The following is a 17449-nucleotide window of genomic DNA, read 5'->3' as shown; positions in this document are numbered from 1 at the left end:
CATATGTAATGACATATTGTTTACAGTTTTTCAAATCTTTCATCATTTTTTAAAAACTGACTTTCTCTGGGTCAGCTTGTCTTTTGTATCATGGAAATTTTTTCAAGAGTCTTCCACTAAGGGGGTGATATACTTGAAGATGAATGATGTAAATTTTCCAGCACTGTAATTAAATGACAGTTGAATTATTTATGTTGGAGAAACTGGAAAAGATAGGGTGGATGTGAGAATAACTAAAGGGCCTCTTCATTCCAGGAACCAGCTGTCCATATTGGTTTTCTTTTCCGATTTACTGTGGAGGAAAACATATCCAGAAGCAACCTATATGTTGTTTCCCCCAATTAGAATGTAAGCTCCTTGAGGGCAGAAACTGTCTTACTCTTTTGTACTTTGTGTTATCAGTAATTAGTATAGTGCTTGTCCCCAGGTGATAAATGCTTTTTTCATTAATCCTTTTATCTCTAAAACCCAATTAACAGAAGTGCCCTTTCCCTGGTGTTCTTTAAAAGATGAGTAGGGGATAGGGGAAAACCAGCAATGGACATATGATTTCATTGGTATTGAAAGTTCTCCAGTGAGGAATCTCCTACTTAAAATGTAACTTGGAGTAGCCCAGGAGCAGGGAACCTTCAGCCTGGAGGCCATACGTGGCCCTCTAGGTCCTCAGGTTCGGCCTTTTGACAGAGTCCCGTTTAACAAAACAAATCCTTTTATTAAGGTGATTTGTTATGTGAAGTTTGGATTCAGTCAAAGGGCTGCACTTGAGGGCCTAGAGGGCCACATGTGGCCTCCAGGCTCAAAGTTTCCCATTCCTGGAGTAGCCTGAAGCATCCATTTTCAAAGTTGGTCTGAGGACCATTGGGGGGTCACACAAAATCAAAACTACTTGCATAATGATGTTTTAATTTCTAATTCAGTAAATGTTAGTAACTATAATCTACAAACAAAAGCTATTGGTAGGGAGGACTTTTAAAATTGTAAAAGGAGTTCTGAGACCAAAAATTTTGAGAACCACTGTCCTAGAGCACTGAAGGTTAAGTGACTTGCTCAGGTTCATGCAGCCAGTGTGGTCAGAGGGCACTTAAGCCTAAGACTTCCCTTTTCCCACCACTGGGTTTTTATGATGCTACTTTCTCCTGGTTAGCTTTTTACTTCTCGTGTTCCTTCCATCCTCTGGTACTCACAGATACCTGGCTTCACAACCACTGCCACCACCACCACCACCACCACCACTTTTCCTCACCCCATGCGCCCCAGGATACTTATCCCTACCCATGCTTTCCAGTACTAGCTAAATTCAAATTCTGCTTCAGGCACTTACTGGCAGTTTGACTCAGGATAAGTCACTTAACTTCTCACATCATGTTTTCTCTTAAAATTGGGATAATAACAGCACCTTCCTCACAGAGCTCTTATGATGATCAAATGAGATAATATATGTAAAGTATTTTCCAAATCCTTAAAGGAATATATAAATGTTAGCTAGTACTGTTCCTCATACTACCACCACTACCCCAAACATTAGCCCTAGAGAGAGAATTGTAACATTCCTGGATTTCCATTGCCACTTCCAGACTTTCTCCCTTGCCACCATCCCTCAGCAAGCTCCTCATTTGAGTTTTGTTCTATCCAAATTTGTCACCCAGTTTTGATCTTCGTAATCTTTATTTACCAGATAATTTCCCCTCCTTTCTCCAGGAGTTTGAGAGTTTGATTGTGAGTCTCTCTTATAGTCTTCCTCTCTTCCTTACCTCCTCCTCTTATTCTAAGAGAGTTCAACATGTATGCTTCCATTCTTTTAAATACCCAACCTCCTAGTTCATCAATATACTCAAGTCCCATGGCCAATTCCTCCACTTTACCAAATCAGCACACCAAGATGATCACACCCTTGACTTTTCATGACCTGCAAAAGTTCCATATCCACTATGAACTATGAAATTCTTTTGTCCAGTCATAACCGATCATTACATCTCTTCCTATGCCTTGTTTCTTGTTCTTTGTCTTCACCAGGACCTGAAATCCCTCCACTTCTCTATTTTCCAGGCTGGTACTCTTGTTCTAACTTCTCCCTTTCCAGTCTCAATCTTTTAGTTAACCACTTCAGCTCTAGACTCTCCTCTACTCTCAAATCTCTTGCTCCCTTGTCTTTTCATTACTCGTGTCTTTTCAAAATCAAATTTTAGATCACTCCCACCATCTGCCTCCTCTGTGATGGTCATGCAACTGTTCTAACTAGATCCACTACAAATTTATGCTATCTTGTTTTATATAGCAAGGCAATTTGTCCTTTTACTCTTCCCTAATTGATTCTTTATCTCATTCCTACAGTGGCTATACAGTTCTTGCCTCAAGGGTCTCATACCACCAGCTTCCCCCACACTATCAGCTGAGAATTTTACTTTATAGTTCACTAATAGAGGTCATTTGCCTTGTAAGCTCCTTTTTTCCCTCTTTTCTATATCAATCAATAAACATTTATTAAACATCTGCTGTGTGCCAAGCATTGTGCTAAGCACTAGGGATACAAAAAAAGGTAAAAGACACTGCCCTCCAGAAGCTTAAAATCTATTGAAGAAGACAATATGCAAACAAATATATATATGAAGCAAGCTATGTACAGTGTAAGTAGCAAATTATTAAGAGAGGGAAGGTACTAGAATTAAGAGGGACTGGGAAAGGCTTATAGTATAAGATGATATTTTAGTTGGAACTTAAAAAAAGGCAGGAGTTGAGGAGGAAAAGTGTTCCAGGCTTTGGGGACAGCCAGAGAAAAAAGCTTAGAACATGAGAGATAGAGTATCTTGATCATAAACAGCAAGGAGGTCAGTGTCACTGGATCAGAATAGCTAGTAAGAAATAAAGGATAAGAAGACTGGAAAGGTAGGAGGTGATAGGTGATGAAGGACTTTGAATGTAAAAAAAAAAATTATATTTGATCCTGGAGGCAATTAGGAGCTGCTGGAGTTTATTGAGGAAGGTGGTGATATGGTTCGACCAGCACTTTAGGAAAATCATTTTGGTTGCTCAATAGAGAATGTATTGAAGTGAGGTGAGACTTGAAACAGGCAGACCTACCAGCAGGCTGTTACAATAGTCCAGATGATGCAAGTCCCTGTATCACAAATGCTTGGGGTCTATCTCCAGTCGTCCTGATCTTTATCTTGCCACTGCACCCACATGGCTCCAGAAGAGAAACTGAGGCTGGTGACCTTGCACAACATTCTCTCACTTAAATCCAATTCACTTGCAAGTCATGGCATCATCTTCCTGATGTCATGGTCCTCTTCAAGAATGAAGGACAAACAACAACAACAAACACTACTGAGTCTCCCCTACCCTTAAAAAAAAACCTCCACTAGATCCTACAATTTCCTCGAGCTATCATCCCTTATCTCTCCTGGTCTGTCCTAGGTCCTCTTCTCCCTACACTCTGGCTTGGAATCTCATCAGCTAGCAACAGTTTAATTACCATCACTCTGCAAATGATTTACAACTATATATATCTACCCCAGTTTCCCTCCTGAACTCATCCCATACCACCAACTGTCTATTGAACATTCAAACTAGGAGTCCCATGGGCATCTCAAACTCAATATATTCAAAACAAAAGCCATTATTCAAACCCTCTTCTCTCCTGATCTTTCTGATTACTGTTAAGGGCACCATCATCCTTTCAGTCACCCAGGTTCACAACTTCAGTGTCATTTTTGACTCCTTACCTTCAACCAACATCCAAGCAATTTCCAAATCTTATTGTTTCTATATTCACAAAATCTCCGATAGCAATCTCTTTCTCTCAACCCACATAACCTTGGTTCAGGCTGTTATCACTAATTTCCTGAACTATTACAAAGGCCTCCTAATTGATCTTCCTGCCCCAAATCTCTCCCCTTCCAATCCAGCCCTCCATATATATGACAAAGCAATTTTCCTAAGTATAATTCTGATTATGTCACTCCAGACTCCATGAATTCCATGGTACCCTTTTACCTCTACAAATAAATACAGTCAGTCCTTAACATTCACATGTTTAACTTTTGCAACTTCGAGCATTTACATGATTTTATTAATAACCTAATTTTCACTTTCATGTTGGCAACCACACACATTTGTGGCTATGCACAATAGAGAAAAAAATGAGAGACATGATGCAAAACTTCGTGGAGTGGCTGATATCCTACCAGGCACTTCACTGGTCTTCTTCACCCTACCATTGTAAAGAGCTGCCCACGAATTCATTGCATATTTTCATTGTTTGCCTTTAAAACTCAAGTTTTGTTGCAATTATGTCCCAAAAGCAGCATGCAAGTCCTTTGGGCTCTAAGCCCTAGAGTGCAAAGTCAGTGATGTGATTTAGTGAGAAAGTAAAGGTGTTGGAAAAACCATGCTCAATGTCTACAGCAACTGTCAGCCAGGAGTTTGGTATTAAGGAATCAATGATTCATTATATCCACAAAAAAGAGAAAAGTATTTATGGTACTGTAGATTTCATGTATTTTGAAAAGTGAATATTGTCTGAGATCAATTTTTTTTCCTAGACATGTTAGGATGAGATTTTTTTATTGAGATGTTTTGCATGTTACCAATTTTATTTTGTGTACTGTATTTTATGGGTTATTTCATAATTATTGTGTTAAGGAAAGAGCATATTATCAGACTAAATGTTTTATTATAAAGAATTATATTCAGAAAAGTGTATTTTCAGCAATCTCTAGCAAAAAATTATAGTTTTTGGTGGTCACAAGAACCCAACCCCCTATTTCTCACTACATTCAATGCATTAACATTCACATTTTTTACTTTCATGCCATTTTCTAAGAATGTTACACCGACAAAAACTGACTGATAGACTTCTCTGCTTGACATTTATATCCTTTCCCAACTAGTCTCAGCCTTATTACACATTACCTTCCTTCACACATTCTATATTCCAGTTAACCTGACCTTCTCACTATTCCTTATATACTACATTCCGCCTTTCATCTTCTTGCCATGGTACTATCTCTGATACCTAAAATGCAATCCCTTCTCTTCTCCATCTCTCAGAATCACTATTTTGCTTCAGTTCGTTCTCCATCTTCTACATGATGCCTTCCTTGATTCCCCTAGCTCTTAGTGCTTTCTCCATTCTCAGATTAACATATACATATGTCTCATTTTATATGTTGTATTTTCCCAGTAGAATATAAGCTCCTTGAAGTCAGATGCTTTATCTTTTTCTCTTTGTATACCCACTTGCACACAGTAAACCACTTAAAAGTGCATCATGAATTGGAAACATTTAAGGGGCACCACTGACTATCAGATACAAAAAATCCTAAATTATGCTTCTGTGGCTAAATGATTTAATGGGGATACTATGTGGCTAATAATGATTTTTAAGTTCTACCCTAAGTGAAACTTTAAGGTACTTTATTTCAGTATTTCAGGACAGATAAGTTGTATCGAGATACATGCCTGAATTCCTGGGTAAAGGAAAACGATGAACAAATTCTTATATTAATCTAATAGAATATTATTGTGTCTTGAGAAATGATAAATACAAGGAACCAGAGAAACATGGGAAGATTTCTATGAACTAATACAGAGTAAAATAAACAGAAACAGAACAACATACAACATGACGACAACATGCAAATATAATTAAGAAAGTCAAATTCTGAGTAAAAGAAAAAATCAACAGTGGTTTCAGAAAACAGATAATGAAAACCACCTCTGTATTCTCAGCAAAGATAGGGGCACTACTGGGTTAGAGAATGTTGTACACATTGTTCAATTCAGCAAGTTCTTCTTAACTGCTTTTCTTTGTTGCAAAGGACAATTTAATTCTTTAATACTGGGGGAGGGGATAATGTATACTCAGAAATTACTGTAATGTGAAAACAAAAGGCATCAACAAAACATATTTTCGAATAAAGAATTACATAGGGACTTAAGCAGAAATGTTATACTAGTTTATGACAATATTATATGGATTATTGCCTCAATTCTCTACTTCTTAATGAAGACTTGACCCTATAGTATTATTAGAACAGCAAAAACAAAAAACAAAAACAAAACAAACAAAAAAAATCTAAATGACCTCCTTTCCTCAAAGAAGTGCCAGTGGCAGGTATTCTTACACAATGTCTGTTTTTAGGTATGACTTAAAGCATTTGTCTTCCTTGCTATTATTGTTAGTGTTTTTAAAATTATTCTTCTGAAGACTTTTAAAAGAAAAAAAAGTCTAATCATAAAGTTATTCTTAAATAGAGTATACTGAAGGATAGTCAGGAAATAAAGCTATATATCAGAATTATTTCTTATAGAAAGGTAAATGTACTTCAATATTTGAGACTCTATATTTAATTGTACTTGTACTTAAATATGGTGTGCCAGATCTTTTTTTTTTAAGTTTCTATTGGTCATTTTATTTTTTATTTTATTAATTTATTTTTAGTTTTGAACATTGACTTCCATAAGCCTTTTGAGTTTTAAATATTTCTACCCCTCTCTCTCCACCTCCCTCCCCAAGACAGCGTGCAATCTGATATAGGCTATAGCTATACATTGCTATTAAACATATTTTCACATTAGTGATGTTGTAAGTAAGAATTAGAACTAATAGGAGGAACCACCAGAAATAGGAAACAAAACACAACAGAAGAAAAAAAGTAGCAAATAGCATGCTTCGATCTGCATTTAAACTCCATAGTTCTTTCTCTGGATGTGGATAATATTTTCCATCATGAGGCCTTTGGAGATGTCTTAGATCCTTATATTGCTGAGAAGGGTTAAGTCTATCAATATTAGTCATTGCACAACATGTCTTGGTGTGCCAGATCTTAAAACACCCCTAAGCTTCTCTCCATTTCTCTCCTGATTCTCAGAAATTTTCCATCTCTGTTCCCTTGCAGGTACTCTCTTTCCTCCCCCTGCTTTTGATTTCTCTTTCATGTATTGTCTTCCTCCATCAGAATGTAAGCTTCTTGAGAGTAGGGACTGTCTTTCTTTTTGCCTATATATGTATTTCCAGGGCTGTGCTAAGTGCCTGGTACACAATAAATTTTTAATAAATGCTTTATCTATCTAAACTGAAGCAACAGTGGTTTGTTTTCCAGTTGGAAAAAGAGTAGGAACTTGGAGCCCCCCAAAAAGTAGAAAGAAATAAAGAACAACTATTTAATGTCTCATCAAATTCAAAATTACATTTCACAAATATAAAAGCTCTAGAGCTATAGCCCAATACATCACTAGAGAATAAAGATAGACCGACATCTGGATTTTGTTTTTTTGAAATTGTTACATGTAATTCTAATGATTATGCTGAAAAACTTTTGCCAAAGGTAACAGCATATGTTTAAATCCCCACGGAATTCTATACTAACTAGAGCCCAGAGTACAATTAGTGGTAAAAAATGAAAATGCAAAAAAAAAAAATCTTAAAAACAAATAATTCTATCTTTGTTCCCCTACTATCAGCCACAAAACATGGATGCATGGATTCTGTAACAAATATGGTTGACAACTGGAAACTCTACTCCATTGTCAAATAGTTTTTTCAAAGAAAATGAGTAGGTAGATTTTCTCAGGGCAAGGGAATACAAGCTAATGAAGAGACTGGCAGATCACAAATTACTTCCCACAACTTTAATAGATCTCCAAATCCTACAAAAATGAGTGCTCTGCTCTTGATGATAAAATTAGTTTCAATAACCATGTGTGATATATATGTGTGTGTGTGCATGTATCTATCTGTATGTGTGTACACACAGATACATTTCTGTGTTATACACACACATATGTCATGTGTGTGTGTGTGTATGCTAAAGTTTTTGCAACAATCATCTGTATGTGTAGGTATGGATGAAATAATCAATGCAAAACCAATAGATCTTTCTATATTGTCTGTAAAAAATATCCTGTGGCAATAATTACATTTCTGAATCCCAATTCAGTTTATCATAGTTATTTTCCAGGAATCCACAGCTATGCCCATGCTGAAAAAGACAAATGGATTCATTATCTCATCAATATGAATATTCCCTTCAATAATGTAAATTACCCTCTATCCTTGCTTCCCAATCCTGTGAAATTCTTGTCCTTATTATCCCTTTAGTTCACCACAAGGAGTCCACTTGAGGTCTTTCCTTATGTTCTCCTCATATTATAATGATATTATTTGAGGACAACATGGGCTGTCCATTGGTTATCCCTTACTCTTGCTTTGTGAGTCCATCTTCTTTTTAATTATTCATCTCCTTAAAGCATTCTTCATTCTTGTACTTATCCATAGTTTCGAATTTTTGATGCATTGCCTCCCACTCACATCCATCATACACCTCTCCATTATCCACTGATCAATACTTATTTTTAATTCTTCAGAGACTACAATGTTCTATGACATGTAATCATACAACACCACTGGTTGCTGTTATAGGGCTATAGCGTGTGGTTTGTCATTGTATCTCAGCCGTATCATATTGTTTGTAATTATATCTCAGCCACATCACATTGTTTGTAATTGTATCTCAGAGCATCTAAAAGATTTTTTTCTGCCCAGTCTACTTATAGTTTCCATGCCAACTCCCCATTCAGTAATTTTTTAGATATCACCCCACAGTTCTTCCATTTTCTGCTTACATCATAACTCGCAGTGTTTCGTTACAAAGTAATAGTAAGTCTTCAAAAACTTGTTTGGAATTTCAGAGAATTCCAAGACTCTATGGTATTTTGTTTCTGTTTTAGAGATATGAAACATTTGCCCTTGTCTACATTGTGATTTCTGGTGTTAGTAACTAAACACTTTTACAAATATATTTTGGTTGTTATAATATGCTATTTTATTATTTAAAAATTTTTTTAAAAACAATCAAAACAACAACCTTCAGTACAAATCATTTTGTCAAAATTAACAAGATAAATGAAAAATTAGAAAATGAGTCAAATTATATTTTAAAAAAAGAGTGCACTCCTTTTACAAACAGGGACTGAGGAAGTTATGTTTTCTCTATTAAATTGCTTCTTTCCTTCAAGTTACATTAATGTATACTTCTTGCTTTGGGAAATAGAATGATTAACCCTTTGGAGCCTGCCCACTAAAAGTCTTTCAAATATATGTAACTTTAAGAATCACAAAATAAACACTAATTGAGCCTAGAGTGCCAGGCCCAGAGTCAGGAACACTCATCTTCCTGAGTTCAAATATGGCCTCAGACATTAACTAGCTGTGTGACCCTAGGTAAGTCACTTAACCCTGTTTGCCTCAGTTTCCTCATCTGTAAAAGGAACTGAAGAAGGAAATGGCAACTCACTCCAGTATCTCTGGGCCCCCCCCAAAAAAACACCCAAATAGGGTCATGAAGAGTCAGATACAACTGAAAAATGTCTGAACAACAACAATAATGATGGATAAAAGATGTGTCTAAGCTATTTAGCCTTTCCTTATTATCTTTAATTTTGTTTTCACATGAGTTGCTGAACCTAATTCTCTTAAAGTTATACTTCTATAAATCTATGGACAGAAACTCTTTAAAATATGTATATGTGTGTGTGTGTGTATGTGTGTATACACACATACACATATGTGGAATTGGGATCATCTAAACATCTAATTCAGTTTTTGAAAACTACTTATAATTCTATTTACACAATACTATAATCCTAAATATTCAATAAGCTTCAATATATATTGGTCCAGTTTAAAAGCTTTTATATTGAAATTTTAAAGCTTATATAACTAGTCATCCTAAAATATAAGGTAAATCCTTCATTCTGAAATAAACTCCATAGCTACTCAAATTTACTCTCAAAGAAAAATTGAAAAGACTATTTGGAAATATTTATTGTACTTATATAGCAGTCATCTTTAGATTATAATACATGGCATTTAATTTCTGATGCTTCATAATGCTCAGAAACTCATTGACCCAGATAGGCACTAAAGTATCTCCTCTATCATTTAAGAGTAATAGTTAAATTTGAATTCATGTATACCAAGTATGCTCTGAACTCACTTTTCCTCAACAAGGCCAGCTATATCTCTCTATCTAGAGGCTGTCCATGAGGAATCAGTGTATCTCTTATCTAATGCTACCAGCTTGAGCCCCTCACTGGTTGTATTTCCCCCACTGTTGGCCCCCAGTCTATACTCTCACTCAGTTCCACTTAATCAATTAAAATCAATTAGCTTTTATAAATGAATATTTATCTTGAAGATATAGTAAGAATAAAAGTACTAATATTTCCTTCCTCCAACATCTGGAGGACATTCTCTCTCCTATCTCTGGGGAGAGTGGGCTCAGACATAGCATAGATTTGGCATGGCATTGGTTCCACAAAGTCTACATGCAAGTGTGTCATCACTAATTGATAAGTTCTCATCTCAGCTACCCCTGACCTAGATTTAGAGATTGGTCCTTGGTCATAGATGTTGGGATGGCCACAACACCTGGTATAGAGTCAACTCCCAAACTCCTGGATTCCTAGACAACAGTACACTCAGATGCTTTGCTCTCCTGATCTTTCAAAAATCAAACTGTCATAGCTTTCAATTCCTCCATCTAAAATGAAAGAACCAAGAACCAAAGTATATTTTCATGGTGGGCCCATGGCCTCTCTCCTTAGAATATTCTCTCTTGAGGAATGTCATCAGTGAAGGAGTCAAATGTAGATCAGAGATCCACCAAAAGAGAGGGCCAAAGCAAACTAAGACCTTCTGAGGGAGTCCCTAATTCTAGTTCTTCAATTATAGCCAATCAAAAAGACTGCTGTCTAGCATCTTGTTAGCAGACTAGAACCAATTATAGGATGCACATACATGCGTCTCCAAGTCTCTCCAAGATAGTTCTATTACATATCAACAGGACAGGGGCAGGCTCCCCAAACTCTTCCACACTGGGAGTAGTAAGAGACATTGTGTGCATGTACCAGTCCCCCACAACACATAGATAAGAATTTCACCAACTGAACATCAGGCTTATCTGTAGTCAATTAAAAGGGAGCTTAAGGAAGCAAATATGGCCTGGAGCATCTGGAAACCCAATAAATTTGAAAATCCTTCATTAAACTCATTCTTTTGTGTCCCTTTGTCAAAAAGTCACAAGGCCATGGCAATGGGACTAGACTGTAAGAACACAGCTTTCCATGACCTTGTGATAGAATCATCTCTTTAAGTATTCTCTGTGCTAAGTCTTCAGGATGCTCAGCAATGTGGTTAGTTATCCCTTGTCTACCTAACCAAGCTCTGCCTCTAAGTACTTCAAATGAAGCCCAGTTACTGTTTTACTTACCAGCAAACACACACATTAGCATAATAAAGAAAGTTGAGCTATAAGGATAGGAAGAGGACAGCTGCTACTAATTTTGCCACTGCTGTGCTACCTGCAGGTAATGCATAAAATCCAGGAAAAGCAGGGCTTCCCTGCTGGTGTCTGAGGCTAAGTAATCATACGGCTACTACAGAGCTTGTTGTCTGTTGAGAAAAGAGTGAATAAGAGGTAGGTAGAACCTCATCATAGTGAAAGACAGAGTGGTGTCCTTGGAAGGTTTCTTTGTGTGTCTGTGTTTCTTAATGTTCTGTATGTATCTTTGGAAATCTTGCAAGACAACTATCTTGCCTAGTGTCCTAAGATCTTGAGCACACAGAATAATAAAAAGGAAAGGAAATGAAGCTGTATCATGAGGTTAAAGAGACATCGAAGAAAATGGATTTAAAAAGCATTGTCAGTATGAACTCTGATCAATATAGTGACCAACCGTGATTCTAGAGGACCAGTGATAAAGCATGCTACCCACCTCCTGACAAAGTGATGGATTCAATATGCAAAATGACAGGGATATGAGAGAAATCATTACTAATAACCAATTAATATCAGTGATCCAGGTTTTTTTCCCTTTCTATTTCTTCATTTAGTTACTAGGTCAAAGTGACCTCTGAAAGACAGGGCTGATGATGAAATTGGGTTCAATCTTGGGTAGGACACCACCTAACTGGGAAAGCTTAGTTCTGATTAAAGAATAAAGACCATCTTATCTAGGTGAATTGGCCCACTGTTCAACTACATAAGTGGTTTGGGTGGATCCTTTTGTATAGATTGCTGGAGGCAAATGATCTGCATGTGGAGATGAGGGACATCATCAGAATCCTCCCCAGCCCCTCATTAGAATGAGCCCATCTCTCATTATAATATCCATTCTCGCATTAATTGTTAACCAATCAAAGTCGATTTCTGCCTGTCAGGAACACCTACTCTTCCAAGAGTTATTCAGCTGTCCCCAATGTTTGTCTTTGACTTCTTTTTGGGGGGGGGGGCAATTGGGGTTAAGTGACTTGTCCAGGGTCACACAACTAGTAAGTGTCAAGTGTTTCGTCTGAGGCCAGATTTGAACTCAGGTCCTCCTGACTTCAGGGCCGGTACTCTATCCACTGCGCCACCTAGCTGCCCCTGTCTTTGACTTCTAAGAGGGCCACCTACATCATTTTATTCATTATTTGCTAGCCATAATTAATAAATTGATGATTAATTACCCAGACATTATGTCTCTTAGACTTTTCATTCATCAAAGAAAGATTAACAATGTCCTCATTAAATCCTTTTCCTTCTTCATTTTCAGCCCTTCATCTTCTGACAGGATTACAGAATTACAGAATTTTAGAGTTAGAAGTAATTTTAGAGACCATCAAGCCTAACACTTAACAACAATAACAAAAGTCCTTCTATAAAATACTTGACAAATGCTCATTTACTCTTTTCTTGATGACTCCTTTGCTGTTTATTTTTCTAAATAGTTTATATAGTATTAGAAGCAATTGTTCTTTAAATGTTTGGTAGAATTCACTTGTAAATTCATCTAGTCCTGGGGAATTTTTTTTAGGGAGCTCATTTATGGCTTGTTCAATTTCTTTTTCTAAGATAGGGTTATGTAAGTATTCTATTTCCTCTTTTATTAATCTAGGCAACTTTTATTTTTGTAAATATTCATGCATTTCACTTATGTTGTTAGAATTCTTGTTGTATAATTGGGTAAAATAACCCCTAATAATTCCTTTAATTTCACCTTCATTGGTGATAAAGTCACCCCTTTCATTTTTAATATTAGTAATTTGGTTTTCTTCTTTTTTTTTTAAATCAAATTAATCAATGGCTTATCTATTTTGCCAATTTTTTTCATGAAACCTTTCCTAGTTTTATTTATTAGTTCAATGATTTTCTTAGTTTCAATTTTATTAATCTCTCCTTTGATTTTCAGGATTTTCAATTTGGTGTTTAATTGAGAATTTTTAATTTGCTCTTTTTCTGTTTTGTTTAGTTGCATGCCCAATACATTGATCTGCTTTTTCTCTATCTTAACGATGCAAATATTTAGTGATATAATTTTTACCCTAAGCATTGTCTTGGCTGCATCCCATAAATTTTGGTATGTTGTCTCATTGCTGTAATTCTCTTTAATGCAATAATTCATTGTTCCTATGATTTGTTCTTTGACCCACTCGTTCTTTAGGATTAGATTGTTTAATTTCTGATTAATTTTAATCTTTGTTTTCATGGCCTTTTATTGAATGTAATTTTTATTGCATTATGGTCTAAAAAGGATGCATTTAATACTTCTGCTTTTCTGCATTTGGTTGTGAGATTTTTATGCCTTAATATATGGTCTGTTTTTGTGCAGGTGTCATATACATCTGAGAAAATATTCCTTTCTATTCTCATTCAATTTTCTCCATATCTAACTTTTCTAAAATTCTATTTATCTCCTTAACTTCTTTCTTATTTATTTTACAGTCAGATTTAATCTAGTTCTGAGAAAGGAAAGTAGAGGTCTTCCTAGTATAGTTTTACTATTTCCTTCTGTAACTCATTTAACTTTTCCTTTAAGAATTTGAATGCTACGTCACTTGGTGCATAGATGTTTAGTACTGATATTACTTCGTTATCTGTAGTATATTTTAGCAAAATATAGTTTCCCTGCTTATCTCTTTTAATTGGATCTATTTTTGCTTTTGCTTTGTCTGAAATCATGGTTGTTACCCTGCTTTTTTTTTTCATCTCAGCTGAAACATAATAAATTCTGCTCCAGCCACTTATTTTTGCTCAGTGTGTGTCTCTCTGTTTCAAGTGTGTTTCTTGTAAAGTACATATTGTTGGATTCTGATTTTTAATCCATTCTACTATCCTCTTCTGTTTTATGGGTGAATTTATCCCATTCACAGTTATGATTACCAACTGCATATTTCCCTCCATTTTATTTTCCTCTATTTATTCTTTTCTTCCTCTCTTTTTGCCCTGTTCCCTCCTCAAAAGTCTATTTTGCTTTTCACCATTGTCTCCCTTAATCTGTCTTCCCTTCTATCACACCCCTCCCCTTAGCTTATTCACTTCCCCTCCTGCTTCCTTGTTGGGTAAGATAGATTTCTATACCCAATTGAGTAGGCATATTATTCTCTCTTTTAGCCATTTCTGATGAGAGTAAGGTATCATTACTGCCCACCATCAAACTACCCCTTCTCCAATCTTCCCCTCCACTATAAAGGTTCTGCCTTTTGTGCCTCTTTTATGTGAGATAATTTCCCCCATTCTCTCTCTCTCTTCTCCCTACTCCCAGTGCATCCTTCTTTCTTAATTTTTAATTTTATTTTTTGAAAGTATCATATCATAGTCCACTCATACCCATGTCCTCTGTATATATGTATGTGTGTGTGCATATATATTTTGTTATACATATATAATGTGTATGTATGCATATTCCTTTTTTGTTTTTATTTAACTTTATTTTTTAATTAATTAATTTATTTTCAGTTTTCAACAATCACTTCCATAAGCTTTTGAGTTTTTAATTTTCTCCCCCTTCCTCTCAGCTTCCCTCCCCAAGATGGCATGCAATCTGATATAGGCTCTACATACATATTCCTATTAAACATATTTTCTATATGTATATTCCTAACTACCCTGTTAATGATGAAGTTCTTAGGAGTTACAAGTATCATCTTCCTATATAGGAATGTAAACTTTAATTAAAATTAAATTCTTTATGATTTCTCTTTCATGTTTATGTTTTTATGCTTCTCTTGAGTATTGTATTTGAAAGTTAAATTTTCTATTTGACTCTGGTCTTTTCATCAACAATACTTGAAAGTCCTGTAGTTCATTAAATGACCATTCTTTCCCCTGAAGGATCAACTCAGTTTTGCTGGTAGATTATTCTTGGTTGTAATCCTAGTTCCTTTGCCTTCTGGAATTATAATTATTCCAAGTCCTATGATCCTTTAATATAGATGCTGCTAAATCATGTGTGATTCTGACTTTGGCTCCATGATATTTGAATTGTTTCTTTAGGGCTACTTGTAGTATCTTCTTTTTGATCTAGGAGCTCCTGAATTTGGCTATAATTTTCCTGGGAGTTTTCATTTTGGGATCTCTTTCAGGAGGTGACCAGTGGATTCTTTCCATTTCTATTTTACCTTCTGGTTCTAGCATATCAGGGTGGTTTTCCTTGATAATTTCTTGAAATGTGATGTCTAGGCTCTTTTTTTGATCATGGCTTTCAGATAATCCAATAATTCTTAAATTATCTCTCCTTGATCTATTTTCCAGGTCAGTTGTTTTTCCAATGAGATATTTGATCATAAGGGATGATTAAAAAGAGAAAGAATGTCTAATAGTAAAAAATCAGAGTCTGAGCTTGGTGAAGAGAAGAGGGGCAAAGGAACAGGAAAAGATTGATTATGGACTACTAATGCTTATCAGATTCCTTCTTTTCCTCCACCCCTTTCTTTGTAAAATAGGGAACTGAGAGGGAAAGAGGAAAATTATAAAAGCACATAATGGAGGGAAATATACAATTAATGATTATAACAGTAAATGGAATTTATTCAACTATAAAATGGAGGCAGGTAGAGGAATAGATTAGAAAACAAAATCTAATAATATTTTGTTTACAAAAAGCATACTTGAAACATAAGGATTCATATAGAGTTGAAATGAAAAACTGGAGCAGAATTTATTATGCTCTGGACAGATTTTTAAAAGCAGGGTAACAATCATGATCTCTGACAAGGTAGCAATAAAAATAGACATAGTTAGAAGAGATAGGGACATCTAGGTGGTGCAGTGGATAGAGCACTGGCCCTGGATTCAGTAGGACCTGAGTTCAAATCCAGCCTCAGACACATAACACACTTACTAGCTGTGTGACCCTGGGCAAGTCACTTAACCCCCATTGCCCAACAGAAAAAAAAGAAAGAAGAGATAAGCTGGAAACTAAGCTTTGCTTAAATGCACTATAGATGATGAAATAATATCAAGACTTAGTATATTTATCAAATGGCAGCATCTACATGCCTCAATTAAAAGCTAATACAAGTATCAGGAGAAACAGACAGCAAATGTATAATAGTTTGGGACCTCAATGTATCTCTTTCAGACTTAGGCAAATCTAACAGAAAGATAAATATGAATGAAATTAAGGATCTGAATAGAATTTTAGAAAAGTTAACTATGATAGATCTCTGGCAATTACTAAATGGAGATAGAAAGGAGCAAGAATATTATTCTTTTGTGCATAACAGCTTTAAAAAAATTTAATGACCACAATACAATAACAATGAAAAATAATAAAGGAACTTAGAAGAAAGGTTTCAAACTTAAATGAGGAGTAAATGATTTAATTCTAGGGAATTGGTAGATTTAAGAACAAATCATGGAAACAATAGATTATTTTATTAAAGAAAATGACATGAAGACATTATCACACAGTTCTGAGAATACAGTCAAATCAGTTCTTAGATAAATTTTAAATCTCTAAACACTTTTATTAACAAATGAAAGAGTAAATAGATCAATGAATTGGGCATGCAACTAAATAAAACCAGAAAAATAATAAGTTAAAATCCACAATTAAAACAAAAATAGTAATTCTGAAAGTCAAAGAAGTTAACAAAATTTAAACCAAAAACTTGAAATGATTTAAAATAGGAGCTTTATTTGAAAAAAAATAATAAAATAGGTAGCTAACTTGACAAAATATAAGGAATACCAAATGGTTAATATTTTTCCTAATGAAAAAGAAGGCATGCAAAAAGTGAATAGGAAATAAAGTTATTAGGAATTATTTAGCCAATAATATACAAATACAACTGAGGAGTGAAATAAAGGAATATTTGTAAAATATAAAACACCCAGATTATCAGAACAATAAGGAATGCAAATGTCCTAATATCAGAAAAAGAAATTTAAGAAACCATAAACAAACTCCCAAAGGAAAAATAAAAGATACCAGGACCAGCTAAATTTATAAGTAAATTCCATCAGATATATAAAGAACAATTAACTCGAATTTTACATATTTTTTTTTTGCAAAAATTGAAAGAGATGACATTCTTCCAGATTCCTTCTATGAGACAAATATGGTCCTGATACCTAAGCCAGGAAGAGATAAGTCAGAGAAAGAAAATTATAGAGACAAATAG

This window comes from Vombatus ursinus, unplaced genomic scaffold (genome assembly GCF_900497805.2).
Source record: "Vombatus ursinus unplaced genomic scaffold, bare-nosed wombat genome assembly UNPS02014830.1, whole genome shotgun sequence".
Lineage (NCBI taxonomy): Eukaryota > Metazoa > Chordata > Mammalia > Diprotodontia > Vombatidae > Vombatus > Vombatus ursinus.
This window is presented reverse-complemented; position numbering follows the sequence as displayed.